The sequence below is a fragment of the Macaca mulatta genome, chromosome 6, assembly GCF_049350105.2.
Source record: "Macaca mulatta isolate MMU2019108-1 chromosome 6, T2T-MMU8v2.0, whole genome shotgun sequence".
Classification (NCBI taxonomy): domain Eukaryota; kingdom Metazoa; phylum Chordata; class Mammalia; order Primates; family Cercopithecidae; genus Macaca; species Macaca mulatta.
Genome location: NC_133411.1, coordinates 68,857,872 through 68,874,386, shown reverse-complemented (window position 1 = coordinate 68,874,386; position 16,515 = coordinate 68,857,872). Strand labels below are relative to the sequence as shown.

Genomic DNA, 16,515 nt, shown 5'->3' with positions numbered 1-16,515 from the left:
CTGCCCAAGTGACAGAGTTGTGGCTATGGACCCGGGCCTCCCACTCCTGGAGCAGACAGGAGCCACGCTTTCCCAGGTGCAGCTACAGCCACCCAAGCCACAGCTGCAGAGCTGGGCATCTGTGCACTCTCAGGAGACTGAGAAGGCTCCTCCTGCCCCAACAGGCTCAGAAGTGTCTGCTCCCACTCCAGGTGCCTGCTCCTATCTTGAAGCAAGTTTGGGACTGAGCCCAGGCACTGTCATAGCCTAGCTGGGTGTGTGCCATGATCAGGGCACTGCTGATACCAGCCCCCTGCCACCTCGGCCCCCTCTGGACTTTGGGCACCAACGAGCATGGGAGGGAAGCCATGGGGGGCTGCGGGCAGCTCAGTGCTGGCCTGCAGGTGCCCCTTGGCATGAACAGCCTGGACAGAAGGGAGCAGGTCCCCAGTGAGGCCCCAACTTCAGGCCAGGCAGGGCCTAAAGGTTGGGGGCCAGGCTGCCAGTCCTGCAGACCAGAGAGGGAATTTATGGTGCCTTTTCAGGACCTGCTCATGGCCACCCATGGACAAACTCGCAGGCACTTCCTCCCCTCTGAGACCCATAAAAGCCCTGGGCTCAGCAAGAGCTGAGCAGACACCAGGACAACAAGCTGCAGAGAGGAGCTACCCACTCCAGGGATTCCTCTCTGCTGAGAGCTACAGATGTTGGGGTGACCAGCTACTGAGAGGAACTATCCATTCCAGGGCCTCCTCTCTGCTGACAGCTGCAGATGTCAGGATGACCACCTGCAGAGAGTAACTACCCACTCCGGGGTCTCCTATCTGCTGAGGGTTAAACACTCAGCATGATGACTAGGCTGCAGAGAGGAGCTACCCACTCCAGGGCCTCATCTGAGCTATTCTGTCACTCATTGAAACTCCTCTTCACCTTGCTCACCCTCCACTTGTCCACATACCTCATTCTTCCTGGACTCAGGAGAACTTGGGACCTGCCAAATGGCAGAACTGAAATAGCTGTAACACAAGCAGGGCTGAAACATACCCCATGCTCACCATATTGTGGGTGAACAGAAGAGCTGCAGCTCTTCAGGGAGCCCAGACCTGGGAACACCCAAGTCAGGGCTGTGACTCCCTCTTTGGGGCCCTGAGGTACCTGGAGTATTTAAGCTGCTGGGCGACACAACTTTCCCCAGTGACAGTTATGGAAGCTGCTTGCGATGTGGTCTAGCTGCAGCATAACAAAGAGCCGGAGTCCATGCTGCACCTGGAGCTGCCCGCCCTGCTGCAGCAGCTGGTGTGCCTGACTGTGCGCAGTGGCTGCACCCCACGCTCACTAGCTCACATACCTCTTGCGGCTCCATGTCTGGCTCATCCTTGGCAGGCATGGGATCCAGACTAGTAGCCTGAGCCAAGCATGGCCTTCCAGGTCCAGTGTGTGGAACGAGACCAGTGGGCCCACGAAAAACTCAGGCAAAGGCACCACGGGCCAAAGAGGTTTCTGGCCAGAAAAGTGACACCTTAAGGATCCTGCAAGAAGATGTCTGGCAGCCAACTTTTCAGTGAAAACCTTACAGGACAGGAGAGAGTGGCCTGATATATTTAAAGTTCTACAGGAAATTTTTTTTTTTACCCTAGAATAGCATATCCAGTGAAAAGATTCTTCAAACATGAAGAAGAAATAATGTTCCAGACAAAAAAAAGCTGAGGGGTTTCATCAATACCAGAGCTGTCCTACAAGAAATGCTAAAGGGAATACTTCTATCAGAAAGGACATTAATGAGCAATAATCACCGGAAGGTACAAAACTCAATGGATATATAAGTCCACAGAAAAACACAGAATATTATAACACTGTAACTGTGGTATAGAAACACTAAATGATGAATTAAAAAAGTAGAAAGACTAAACGATGAATTAATCAAAAATAATGTCTCACCATATATAAAAATAAAATCAAAATGGATTAAACTTACATTGAAACCTCAAGCTATGAAACTATTATACTAAAAGAAAACAGTAGGGAAACTCTCCAGGACATTGGACTGAGTAAAGATTTCTTGAGTAATTACCCCACAAGCACAGACATCCAAAGCAAAAAGGGACAAATGGGATCACATCAAGTCAAAATGCTTCTGCACAGCAAAGGATACAATCAACAAAGAGAAGAGACAACCCACAGAATAAGAGAAAATATTTGTCAACTACCATCTGACAAGGGATTAATGACCAGAGTATACACAAAGAGCTCAAACTACAGGGGAAAATCCAATAATTAGATCAAAAAATGGGCAAAGATTTGAATAGACATTTCTCAAAAGAAGACATATAAATGGTAAATAGGCATATGAAAGAGTGTTCAACATCACTGATCATTAAAGAAATCCAAATCAAAACTACAATAAGATATCATGTCACCCCAGTTAAAATGGCTTATATCCAAGACAGGCAATAACAAATGCTGGCAAGGATGTGGAGAAGGAACCCTTGTACACTGTTGGTGGGAATGTGAATTAGTACGACCACTATGGAGAACAGTCTGGAGATTCTTCAAAAAAACTAAAAATTGAGCCACCATATGATCTGGCAATCCCTCCCCTAGGTACATGCCCCAAACAAATGGAACCAGTGTATCAAAGAGATATCTGCCATATTTATTGCAGCACTATTTACAATAGCCAAGATTTGGAAGTCACCTAAGTGTACATTAACAGATGAATGAATAAAAAAATGTGGTACATATACACAATGGAATACTATTCAGCCATAAAAAAGGTGATACTGTCATTTGCAACAATATGAATGGAACTGGAGATTGCTATGTTAAGTGAAATAAGCCAGGCACAGAAAAACAATGTAATAAAAACAATGTTTTTATCACGTTTATCACATCTTCTCACTTATTTGTGGGATCTCAAAATCAAAATTGAACTCATGGAGCTAGACAGTGGAAGGATGGTTACCAGAGGCTGTGAAGGGTGGTAGGGTAAGTAGGGATAGTTAATGGGTATAAAAAAGAGTTAAAAAGAATGAATAAGACCTACTATTGATAGGACAATAGGGTGACTATAGTCAATAATAATTTTCAAATAACTTAAAGAATGTGATTGATTGTTTGCAACTCAAAGTATAAATGTATGAGAAAATGGATACCCTACTCTCCATGATGTGCTTATTTCACATTGCATGCCTGTATAAATAATCTCATGTACCCCATAAATATATATACCTACTACATACCCACAAAAATTTTTAAAAACATTTTTTTAAATTTAAAATAAAGAAAAACAGGTGAAACATTATAAATGCATCAGACTGCAACACGTATTAATGGCATTAAGAAAATTTTCAACTAGTTCAAAGGAAAAGTGTTAATTGGTCTTTTTTGTGGTATCCATTAATAAAAAGTAGCGTAGTAAAAAATCACCTTGAAAATTGTTTTTGTTCAACTATACCAGGAAAATACAGCCTGAGTTCGTAGGAGCTCTAGGCTAGTCATAAGCTCTCCAAATCTCAACTGCCTCATCCATAAATGAAGAAAAGGACACATCCAAAAGGCTCTGCATTTGTCAATGTTTGCCTCCATATCTGGGAGGCAATAACAGCGTGTTAAAGTTACACACACATGTCTAGAAATATACAAAATTAAAAATTTTAATAATAATGATTTATCTTTCATCTTCAAGGTGGTTATGTGGTTTCTGAAACAAAATTGGAGTAAAAACATTTAAATTAGAAATACTTTTTAATACAAATTATGCTTAGACTTTTTGTAAAAATTTGCTATATAGAAAACTACAAATACAAAGTCAATCCTCTCATGTGAAAACATGAAAGATCAAGGCAGGAGGATTACTTGAGCCAAGTAATTCAAGACCAGCCTGAGCAACATAGCTAGATGCTATTTTAATAAATACATAAAATAATTTTAAAATGCACCTAACATTTATATATTCTACTTCTACATTTAATACCTTATCAATTGCTCATAATTTCACTTTTTAATTTTAGGGGTACATAGTAAGAACATATATGGGGTACATATTTTGATAAGGCATATAATATGTAATAATCACATCACAATAAACAGGATATCCATCACCTCAACCACTTACCCTTTGTGTTATAAACAATCCAGTTATACTTTTTTTTTTTTTTTTTTGAGACAGAGTCTCGCTCTGTCGCCCAGGCTGGAGCGATCTAGGCTCACTGCAAGCTCTCCCTCTCAGGTTCACACCATTCTCCTGCCTCAGCCTCCGGAGTAGCTAGGACTATAGGTACCCGCCACCATGCCCGGCTAATTTTTTTGTATTTTTAGTAGAGATAGGGTTTCACCATGTTAGCCAGGATGGTCTCAATCTCCTGACCTCGTGATCTGCCCACCTCAGCCTCGCAAAGTGCTGGGATTACAGGCGTGAGCCACCATGCCCAGTCACAGTCCAGTTATACTCTTTTAGTTATTGTGAAAAGTACAATAAATTATAGTTGACTGTAGTCATGCTATTTTGCTATCAAATACTAGGTCTTAGTCATTCTGTATATTTTTGCAACCATTAACAACTCCACTCCTCCCCGGAACCCTTCCTAACCTCTGGTAACCATCATTCTACTCTCTACCTTCGTGAGTTCAATACTTTAATTTTTAGCTCCCCAAAATAAGTGAGAACATATGAAGTTTGTCTTTCTGTGCCTGGCTTATTTCACTTAATAAATGTCCTCTAGTTTCATCTATGTTGTTGCAAATGACAGGATCACATTCTTTTCTATGGCTTAATAGTACTCCATTTTATATATGTACCACATTTTCTTTTTAAAAAATATTTCTCTTAACTTTTACTTTAGGTTCAAGAATGCATATACACATTTGGAATATAGGCAAACTCAGCTCATGGGGGTTTGGTGTACAGACTATTTTGTCACCAGATATTAAGCATAGTACCTGATAGGTATTTTTTCTGATCCTGTTCCTCCTCCGATTCTCCGACCTCAAGTTTGCCCCAGTGTCTGTTGTTCCCCTTGTTGTGTCCATGTGCCTTGTTACTTAGCTCCCATTCATAAGAGACAACATGCAGTATTTGGTTTTCTGTTCCTGTGTTAGTTTGCTAAGAATAATGGTCTTCAATTCCATCCATGTTGCTGAGAAGGACATTTTGTTTTTTATGACTGCATAATATTCCATGGTGTATATGCACTCCATTTACTTTACTCAGTCTGCCATTCACGGGTGCTTGACTCCACGTCTTTGCTATTGTGAATAGTGCTGCAATGAACACACAAGTGTATATGTTTTACGGTAGAACGATTTATATTCCTTGGGGTATATACCCAATAATGAGATGGCTGGGTTTTAAAATAGTTCTAAGTTCTTTGAGGAGTTGCCACACTGATTTCCACAATGGGTGAACTAATTTACACTCCCACCAGCAGTGTATAGGTGTTCACTCTTCTCTGCAACCCCTCCAGCATCTGTAATTTTTTTATTTTTAAAATAATAGCCATTCTGACTAATATGAGATATCACACTGTGGTTTTGATTTGTATTTCTCTAATTATTACTGATGTACAGCATTTTTTCATATGCTTGTTGGCTGCATGTATGTCTTCTTTTGAAAAACATCTGTTCATGTGTTTGGGTTTTGCTTATAAAATTTGTTTAATTTTAATTTTCCGTACAGATTCTGGATAGTAGACCTTTGTCAGAAGCACAGTTTGCAAATATTTTCTCCCATTTTGCAGATTGTCTGTTTACTCTGTGATAGTTTCTTTTGCTGTGCAGAAGCTCTTCAGTTTAATTAGATCCCATTTCTCAATTTTTGCTTTGCTTGAAATTGCTTTTGGTGTCCTTGTCATAAAATATTTGCCAGTTCCTATGTCCAGAACGGTATTGCCTAGGTTATCTTACAGGGTATTATAGTTTTAGGTTTTGCATTTACAGCTTTACATTCTTGAGTTGGCTTTTGTATAAGGCGTAAGAAAGGGGTCCAATTTCAATCTTCCACATATACCTAGCCAGTTATCCCAGCATCATTTGTAGAATGGGGAGTCCTTTCCCCATTGCTTGTTTTTGTCAGCCGTGCCAAAGATCAGATGGTTGTAGGTGTGTGGCATTATTTCTGGGCTCTCTATTCTGTTCCATTGGCTTATGTGCTTGTTTTTATACCAGTACCATACTATTTTGGTTACTACAGCCCTGTGGGTGTAGTTTGAAGTCAGGTAACATTATGCCTCCAGCTTTGTTCTTTACGCTTAGGATTGCTTTGGCAATTTGGGCTCTTTTTTGGTTCCATATGAATTTTATAATAGTTTTTTTCTAGTTCCACGAATAAGGATATTGTTCCTTTGATTAGAATCACACTGAATCTGCAAATTGAGTTGAGCAGTATGGCCATTTTTTAAAATACTGGTTTTTCCTATCAGTGAACACGGAATGTTTTCTCATTTCTTTGTATCATTTCTAATTTCTTTGAGCAGTGTTGGTAATTCTCATTGTAGAGATCTTTTACATCCCTGGTTAGCTGTATTCCTACGTATTTTATTCTTTTTCTGTCAGTTGTGAATGGGATTGCATTCCTGATTTGGCTCTTCACTTGTGTGTTGGTGTAAAAAAATGCCACTAATTTTTGTACATTGATTTTGTATCGTGAAACTTTGCTAAAGTTGTTTATCAGCTCAAGTTGCTTTTTGGCCAGGATTATGGGATTTTCTAAATATAGAACCATGTCATCTGCAAACAGATAGTCTGACTTCCTCTTTGTCTATTTGGGTGCCTTTTATTTCTTTTTGTTGCCTGATTGCCCTGGCCGGGACTTCCAGTGTTATGTTTAATAGGAGTGGTGAGAGAGGGCATTATGGTCTTTTGCCAGTTTTCAAGGAGAATGCTTCCAGCGTTCAGTATAATGTTGGCTGAGGGTATGTCATAGTTGGCTCTTATTATTTGCATTCCTTCAATGCCTAATTTATTGAGTTTTTAACATGAAAGGATGTTCAATTTTTATCAAAAGTCTTTTCTGCATCTATTGAGATAATCACGTGGTTTTTAGTTCTGTTATGTAACGAATCATATTTATTGGTTTATGTATTTTGAGCCAACTTTGTGTCCCAGGGATAAAACCTACTTGATCATGGTGGATTACCATTTTGATATGCTGCTCGATTGGATTTGCTAGTATTTTGTTGAGGATTTTTGCATTTGTATTCATGAAAGATATTGGCCTGAACTTTTATTGCTACTGTTGTTGTTGTATCTGTGCCAATTTTGGAATCAGAATAATGCTGGTTTCATAGAATGAGTTGGGAAGAAATCCCTTCTCAATTTTTTGGAATATTTTCAGTAGGGATGGTACCAGCTCTTCTTTATACCTCTGGTAGAATTTAGCCAAGAATCTGTCTCATCCTGGGCTTTTTTGTTGGGGTTGGTAGGCTATTTATTACTGATTCAATTTTGGAGCTCATTATCGGTCTGTTCAGGGATTCAATTTCTTCCTGGTTCAGTCTTGGGAGAATGTATGTGTCCAGGAATTTAGCCATTTCTTCTAGAGTTTCTAGTTTGTATACATAGAGGTATTCATAGTAGTCTCTGATGGTGATCTATATTTCTGTGGTGTCAGTGGTAACATTCTCTTTCTCAATTCTAATTTTGTTTATTTGGATCTTCTCTCTTTTCTTCTTTATTTGTGTAGTTAACAGTCTATCTATATTAATAATTCTTTCAAAAAACTATATCCTGGTCCTTCTATGGTTTTTCATGTTTCAGTCTCCTTCAGTTCAGCTCTAATTTTGTTTTTTTGTCTTCTGCTAGCTCTGAGGTTGGTTTGCTCTTACCTCTCTAGTTCTTCTAGTTGTGACATTAGGTTGTTAATTTGAGAACTTTCTAATTTTTGATGTGAGTGTTTAGTGCCAGAAATTTCCCTCTTAATGCTGCCATACCTATACCCCAGAGATTCTAGTATGTTGTATCTTTGTTCTCATTAGTTTCAAAGACTTCTTGTTTTCTGCCTTAATTTCATTATTTACTAAGAAGTCATTCAGGAGCATGTTTAATTCCCATATAACTGTATAGCTTTGACTGATTTTCTTCAAATTAAATTCCATTTTTATTGTACAATGTACCACATTTTATCCAGTCATCTCTTGATGGACACTTAGCTTGCTTCCAAATCTTAGCTATTGTGAATAGTGCTACAATGAACGCAGGTGTGTGGATATCTCTTTGATATACTGATTTCCTTCCTTTTGGGTATACACATAACAGTAATATTGCTGGAGCACATGGTAGCCCTACTTTTAGTTTTTTGAGGAGCCTCCAAACCCTCCTCCATAGTGATAATACTATTTTACAATACCATCAGTATGGTACAAGGGTTCCCTTTTCTTCACATCCTCTCCAGTGTGTTATTGCCTGTCTTTTGGATATAAGCCATTTAGCTGGATGAGATATCTCCCTGTAGTTCTGATTTTAATTTTTCTCATAATCAGTGATATTGTTTGTTTGGCCATGTCCCCACCCAGATCTCATCTTGAATTGTAACTCCCACAATTCCTACATGTGGGTAGCTTTTCATTTACTTCTTTGCTGTTTGTATGCTTTCTTTTGTTCTTTTAGATCTTAGTATCTAAAAGAAAATAATTTGTGAAAATGGCATTTCCAAGAAAATAAAGTCTATTAATTAAAACACAAACACAGACAAACTTCCAGTAAATACCTGGCACAGAGAAGATAGATGTTCAATAATTATTTACTAAAAAGATGAATGAAAGTGGCAGAAGCTGGCCCTGGTTTTGATGGACTGCTCATTTCTCCTTCTATTATACCATCTGCCTCCCTAAATACCACATAGCCATAGAACAACGTATCAGGTTCCTTAAGAAAAAGAAAAAGGCACTGCTGGGAACAGTTACTAAATATAGGTTCATTTAAAATGCACAACAGGAAGGTTCAGAAAATACATACTAAAAAGAAAAGTGAAAATCAAATTTTAGAGGTAAAATGACAAGAAAATCTTTTAAACTTAAAGTGAAACTATCTCAAGGGCTTTTATATCCTCAAAGAAACTACTTTTTATTCTTCTACTGCTTAAGAGAGAGGCCAGCAGAAGCACTGCAAGAAAAGAAATGAGACAAGGTAAGCCAAAGTCTACCCCCATGGGGTCCATTTCTTTCAATTTAAAAAACACTGACTAAATATCAACTATACGTTAAGGATCATCATGAGTGCTGAGGACAGAAAGACTATTAATATGTGAATATTAGTGTAGAAGAGTCTGACAAATTTAAAGAAATGAATGAGTCTAAGGGCATACATAAAACCTAAAAAAGCTTTAAGCTTACACATTAAGAGAAGCTAAAAAAAAAAAATAACACATACATTCTAATCAAAGTCTACTTCATTTGATACTAGAATTAGAGACATTATTACAACAAAAAATTACCGTTAAATTTTTTTAAAAATTTACACCTAGTAATATGTTCTTTAAAAAGTTCTTTATTATTTTTGAAACTGTTAGTGAATTTATTTACTTTATAGCAGACCCTTATAACTACCAATCCCAAAGACAATATTACGTGGAAACCCAGTATACAAAATTAGAAGAAAGATTAGCAGTTCTTTTAAAACAAGTGATGGCCAGAGGCCACGCTATTTGGATCATCTTCATCCTGCTCATATGCCAAGGGCACCAAATTGACAACAACTACTTTAAAAGTATTGTATTGCTACTTATAATTTCATTCCACAAACTGCTCCCGTCATTGTTATCAATGACCTACATGCTGCTAAACCCAGTTCTTAATTCTAACGGCATATCGTACTTGAACTATCAGTAGCATCAGTAACATTTTTCCTCCCTTCCTTTCCCTCCCTTCTTGTTAAAAAAATTTATTTGGTTTCCAGGGCACCTGACTTTCATAATTTTCCCTCTACTTTATGGATCACTCCTTTTTGACCAAGGAGTCAGCTACTGATTGGCAAATATTTCTTGAGTAATACCCTACAAGTGCAGGCAACCAAAGCAAATTAGTAAATGATCAAAGTTAACATCACCATTGATGGGAAAAATCAGTATCATGTCCCTCTTGATATAGTGACTGAGAACACATCACTTCTGTGGTATTCCTGCAAAAAATACATAGGTTAAATCTAGTCATGAGAAAATAATCAAACAAAATCAAATAAGAGATAGTCTACAAAATAACTAACTTTTTATACTCTTCAAAAACATCAATGTCATGAAATACAAGGACAGGTTAAGGAACTGTTCCAGATTAAAGAAAATTAAAGAAAGGCGAATGTAATGAATGAGGCAACATATTCTTTTGCTATAAAGGACATTATAGAAACACTTCACAAAATTTGGTTAAGGTCTGATATAGTTTGGATATGCATACCCTTTAAATCTTACGTTGAAATGTAATCCCCATTATTGGAGGTGGGGCCTAGTGGGAGGTGTTTGGGTCATGGGGGAGGGTCCCTCGTGGCTTGGTGCTGTCCTCACAATAGTGAGTTCCCACTAGATCCAACTGTTTAAAAGTACGTGGCACCTCTCTCCTACTCTTGCTTCTGTTCTTGCCACGTGACATGCAAGCTCCCACTTCACCTTCTTCCATAAGTAAAAGTTTCCTGAGACCTCCTCAAAAGTTGAGCAGATTCTAGCACCATGCTTGTATAGCCTGTGGAACTGTGCTTTTCTTTACAAATTACCCAGTCTCAGGTATTTCTTTATAGCAACGCAAAAATGACCTAGCACAAGGTCTATAAATTAGATACTGAAATCAGGTATTGAATCAATGTTAATTTCCTGATTTTAATCACTCTACTATGGTTATGTAAAAGAATTGCCACATTCAGGGATAATATGGTGCAAACAGTATCTACAATATACTATCAAATGTCTCAGTAAAAAAATGTGACAGGTGACACACCAAGATGGCAGAGTAGGAGATACCAGCCTTCATCCCCACAGGAGAAAAAAAAAAAGAAAAAAAAAAATAGACAGCAATTCACAGAACAAAATAGCCCAGGGAGAGTGTAAGGCCTCATTTAAGAATCTGTAGCAATACAATGAAGCAAAAAAACAAAGAATATCCACAAAGCAAGGATCACTGGTGGGATCAAAACACCTAAGATGGCAGGAGACAGCTAGAAACAAATAAGAAAGGCAGAGGCTACAAGTATCAATCACAAAGTCCCCCACAGCCTGCTCCACAGAGGACAGCAGCATCTTTTGCCACCGAGGTAACCAATAATAATTCAAGCCAGGAAACTCCAAAAAGTGAGAAGTGGCTGCACACAAGAAGCAGCTACTGCTGTGCTGCTCCTGGACCAAGGTGGGCACTTCTCCCAATCACATGTACTCCTGATTCCCCAAGCCATGGCCACTCTGTGAGTGTCACACATCAGACCCCAGGTCTATGCCTGCACTATGCCCACCCATGACTCAGACAACATTGCCACCACAAGCACAAGTGAGCCCATAACTGAGACCTAATACCAGGAAGAATTCCCTCAGGTACCACTTCACCAGTGGGGACAAAAAAAAGATTGAGAGGAACCTAGCAGGCACTGACATAGGAGATCCCAATAGCCCTTGCCACTGTTGTAGAAATACACAACGTTAGCTGCTGAGGATTCCTGCAAACTTTGTCAATGGCAACCACAGCTGACAAAGTGATGCAGAGACTAAACTGCTGCATCATCACCGTTGCCAGAACCACTACACCCCACCAAGCCAAGACCTATAAACTCTCTTATAGGAAAAGTTATTTCCCCTCCACAACCAGTCTATAAAGTCTGGAAGAGGTAACTGTTCCACCAAATGTGCAGACATCAATGTAAGACAACAAGAAACTTGAAAAACTACGGAAGCATATCACCAGAAAAAGAACACAATTATTTCTCAATTGGTGAACCCCCAAAAAATAAAAATCAATGAACTGTCCAACAAAAAATTAAAATAGGAATTTCATCAAACAAGAAAATGCAAAGAAATAATTTAACAAAAATAAAGAAAACAATAAATGAACAAAATGAAAAATTTATGAGATTAAAAGTATTTAAAAAATACATTATGGAGGTGAAGAATACAATGAATAAAATGAAAACTATAATAGGAAGCATCACCATTAAAACTCATAAAGCAAGTCAGGTAAGGTGGCACATGGCTGTAGTCCCAGCTACCAGGGAGTCTGAGGTGGGAAGATCATTTGAAACCAACCAAGGCAACACAGCAAGGCTCCATCTCTTTTAAAAAACTAACAACAACAACAACAACAACAACAACAACAAAAACCGATCAAGCAGAAGAATCTGTGAATTCAAATATGGGTTATTTGAAAATATATAGTCTGAGGAAAAAAAGATTAAATAATGAAAAGAAGTGAAGAAAGCCTATAGAATTTGTGAGGCAGAAACAGAGAAAACCATTGCATTATAGGAGGTAAGACAGAAAGGAGTAGGAAGCTTACTGAAAGAAACAATAGCTTAAAATGTCCCAAAAATAAAGAAAGATGTAAATATCCAGGTATAGGAAGGTCAAAGATTTCCAATCAAATTGAACACAAAAAAAGACCATACTAAGACACATTGCAGTTATGGTGTCAAAAATCAAAGACAAAGAGAGGATCCCAAAAGCAGTAAAAGAAAAGCAGTACATCACTCATAAGAAAATTCTAATAAGGCTGTCAGTGGATTTCTCAGCAGAAACCTTATAGGCCAGGAGGAAGTGGAATTATATATTAAAGGACTAAAGAAAAATAACTGCCAACCAAGAATACTTTACTTGGCAAAGCTGTTCTTCAGCAATGAAGGAAAGATAGGAAAACAAAAGTTAAGAGAGTTCATCACCATTAGACCGGCCTTACAACAAATGCTAAACAGAGTTCTTCAACTTGGGGAAAAAAAGATACTAATTAGTAATGTGAAAATATGTGGTAGAAGTAAGTATATAGTCAAATTAAAAATACTCAAATATTGTAATGGTAGTGTGTGAACCTTCAGTATAAAGGCTAAAAGGTTAAAAACTAAAGGTTAAGATAAAGGCTATATTAATTTTTAAGAGAACCACAATATAAAAAGATGTAAATTGTAGGATCAAAAACGTAAAATGTAAGAGAGTTGGAGTAAAATCATAGTTATTTTATGCAAACAAAGTTAAGTTGTTATCAGCTTTAGATATCCTGTTGTAACTATATTTTCAGTAAGCCTCATTATAACCACAAACACCTATAATAGATACAGAAAATATAAAAAGTAAAAAATCAAAACATATCACTACAGAAATTTATCTAATAACATCGGAAGACAGTAAGAGTAAGAAAGAAACAAAGAATCTATAAACAACCAGAAGACAGTTAAGAAAACTGCAGTAGTAAATCCTTATCAATAATTATTGTGAATTAAAATCTGTAATGAAAACACATATTGTCGCTGAATAAATTTTTAACAAAAACAAGACCCAACTATATGCTGCTTAATAGAGACATTCATGGCTGGGTGTGGTGGCTCACACCTGTAATCCCAGCACTTTCGGAGGCTGAGGTGGGCAGACCATGAGATCAGGAGTTCAAGACCAGCCTGACCAACATGGTGAAATCCCATCTCTACTAAAGATACAAAGAATTCGCCAGGCGTGGTGGCCACATGCCTGTAATCCCAGCTACTCGGGAGGCTGAGGCAGGAGAATAGCTTGAACCTAAGAGGCAGAGGTTGCAGCGAGCCGAGATTGAGCCATTGTGCTCCAGCCTGGGCAACAGGGCAAGATTCCATTTCCAAAAAAAATAGAGACATTCATTTCACCTTGATGGACATACATAGGTTGAAAATGAAGCAATGAAAAAGATATTTCATAAAAATGAAAACCAAAAGAGAGTGAGTGTAGCTATATTTGTATGAGATAAAATAGACATTAAGTCAAAAGCAGTAAGAGACCAAAAAAAAGGTGTCATATAATGACAAAGAGGTCAACTCACCAAGATAAAAGAGGTCAACTCACCAAAATAACAATACTAAATAGATGTACACCAAACATTAGAGCACCTAAGTATAAAAAGCAAATATTAATAGATCTGAAGAGAGAGACAAACTGCAATACAATGATAGTAGGGACTTCACTATCTCAATTTGAACAACGGATAAATGATCCAGATAGAAAATCATAAGAAAACACTGGGCCTGACGCATGCTTTACACCAAACACACAGTAGACATATAGAAAGCAATCCATCTGACAGCTGCATAATTCATTCTTCTGATGTGCACAGTGAACATTCACCAGGATAGATCAGACGGTAGGCCACAAAACAAGTCTCAACAAATATATGACAAAAATCATATCAAGTATCCTTCCTAACACAATGGTATAAAACTAGAAATCAGTATCAGGAAGAAAACCAGAAAATTTACAAATACATGGAAATGAAACAACAGGTTCCTGCGTCAAAGAAGAAAATTAAAAGGAAAATTAAAAATATCTGAGACAGACACAAATTAAAGCCAGAGTAATAAAGAAAAAGAGAAAACTCAAATAAATAAAATCAGAAATGAAAAAGCAGACATCACAACTAATATCACAGAAATTCAAAGGATCATTAACAGCTACTATGAGCTACTATATGACAATAAATTGGAAAACCTAGAAGAAATGGATAAATTCCTCAGACATATACAACTTACCAAGACTGAATCATGAAGAAATCCAAAACATGAAAAGACCAATAACAAGTAATGAGATCAAAGTCATGATAAAAAGTCTCCCAGCAAAGAAAAGCCTAGGACTGGTGATTTTGCTGCTGAATTCTACTAAAAACTCAAAGAACAGATACCAGTCCTACTCAAACTACTTGGAAAAACAGAAGAGGAGGGAATACTTCCAAACTCATTCTACAAGGCCAGTATTAACCTGATACCAAAACTAGATAAAGACACATCAAAAAAGGGAAACTACAGTCCAATGTCACTGATGAATATTGATGCAAAATCCTCAATAAATACTAACAAACTGAATTCAAGAACACATTAAAAAATTATTAATTGTGACTAAGTGCTATTCATTCCAGGGATGCAAATATGGTTCAAAATACGCAAATCAATTAATGTGATAGATTCTATCAACAGAATAAAGAGGAAAAGTCATATGATTATTTCAACTGAGGCTAAGACAGCATTTGATAAAATTCAATATCCCTTCATGATCAAAATCCTCAACACACAAGGTATAAAAGGAACATACCCCAACATAACATTAACAAAAGCCATATATGAGAGACCTACAGCTATCATATTGAATGGAGAAAAACTAAACGCCTTTCCACTAAGATCTGGAATACAACAAGGATGCCCACTGTCACCACTGTTATTTAACACAGTACTTGAAGTCCTAGCTAGAGCAATCAGGCAAGAGAAAGAAATAAAGGGCATCCAAATTGAAAAGGAAGAAGTCAAATTATTCTTGTTTGCAAATGATATGATCTTATATTTGGAATAACCTAAATACTCCACCAAAAATCTATTGAAATTGAAAAATAAATTAAGTTGTGGGATACAAAATCAACATACAAAAAAATCAGTAGCAAACAATCTTCAAAAGAAATCAAGAAATCCCATTAATAAGTACAACTAAAATACCTAAAAATTACCTTAACCAAAAAAGTGAAAGATGTCTACAATGAAAACTATAAAACACTGATGAAAGAAATTGAAGAAGACACACATGCAAAAAATAGGATGATATTCCATGTTCATGGATTGGAAGAATCAATTTTGTTAAAATGTCCATACTATCCAAAGCAATCTACAGATTTAAGGCAATTCCTATCAAAATACCAATGACATTCTTCACAGAAATCAGAAAAACAATCCTAAAATGTATATAGAACCACAAAATACCCTGAATAGCCAAAGCTATTCTAAGCAAGATGAACAAAACTGGAGGAATCACGTTACCTGATTTCAAATTACACTGCAGAGATATAATAACCAAAATGGCATGGTACTGGCATAAAAACAGATACATAGGTCAGTGGAACAGAATACAGAACCCAGAAATAAATCTATACACCTACGGTGAACTCATTTTCAACAAAAGTGCCAAGAACGCAGAGTGGGGAAATGACATTCTCTTCAATAAATGATGCTGGGAAAACTGGATATCCATATGCAGAAAAATGAAATTGGACCACTATCTCTTAATATATACAAAAATCAAATCAAAATGGAGTAAAGACTTAAATCTACACCCTCAAGCTACAAAACTACTGAAAGAAAACAGTAGGGAAACTCTCCAGGATATTGGTCTTGGCAAAGATTTCTTGAGTAATACCCTACAAGTGCAGGCAACCAAAGCAAAAATGGATAAATGGGATCACATTAAGTTAAAAAGCTTCTCCATAGCAAAGAAAACAATCAACGAAGTGAAGAGACAATCCACAGAATGGGGGAAAAATATTTGCAAACTACCCATCTGACAAGGGATTAATAACCAGAATATAGAAGGAGCTCTATATTCTGTTTTCAACTCTATGGGAAAAAAAACTAATAATCCAATTT

General features: G+C 37.3%; 1 protein-coding gene and 1 long non-coding RNA gene across 3 annotated transcripts in view; both read right to left on the bottom strand.

Moving 5' to 3' along the window:
- The window catches only part of NDUFAF2 (NADH:ubiquinone oxidoreductase complex assembly factor 2), a 197,579-nt gene that overhangs the window by 158,777 nt on the left and 22,287 nt on the right, over nt 1-16,515 (bottom strand). The gene's annotated exons all lie outside the window — the stretch shown is intronic.
- LOC114678794 (uncharacterized) overlaps nt 1-16,515 on the bottom strand; it is a 97,413-nt gene that overhangs the window by 73,940 nt on the left and 6,958 nt on the right. The window contains exon 2 of the long non-coding RNA XR_013418358.1: nt 10,018-10,089. This is a non-coding gene — a long non-coding RNA (uncharacterized LOC114678794). The remainder of the gene's footprint in view (nt 1-10,017; nt 10,090-16,515) is intronic.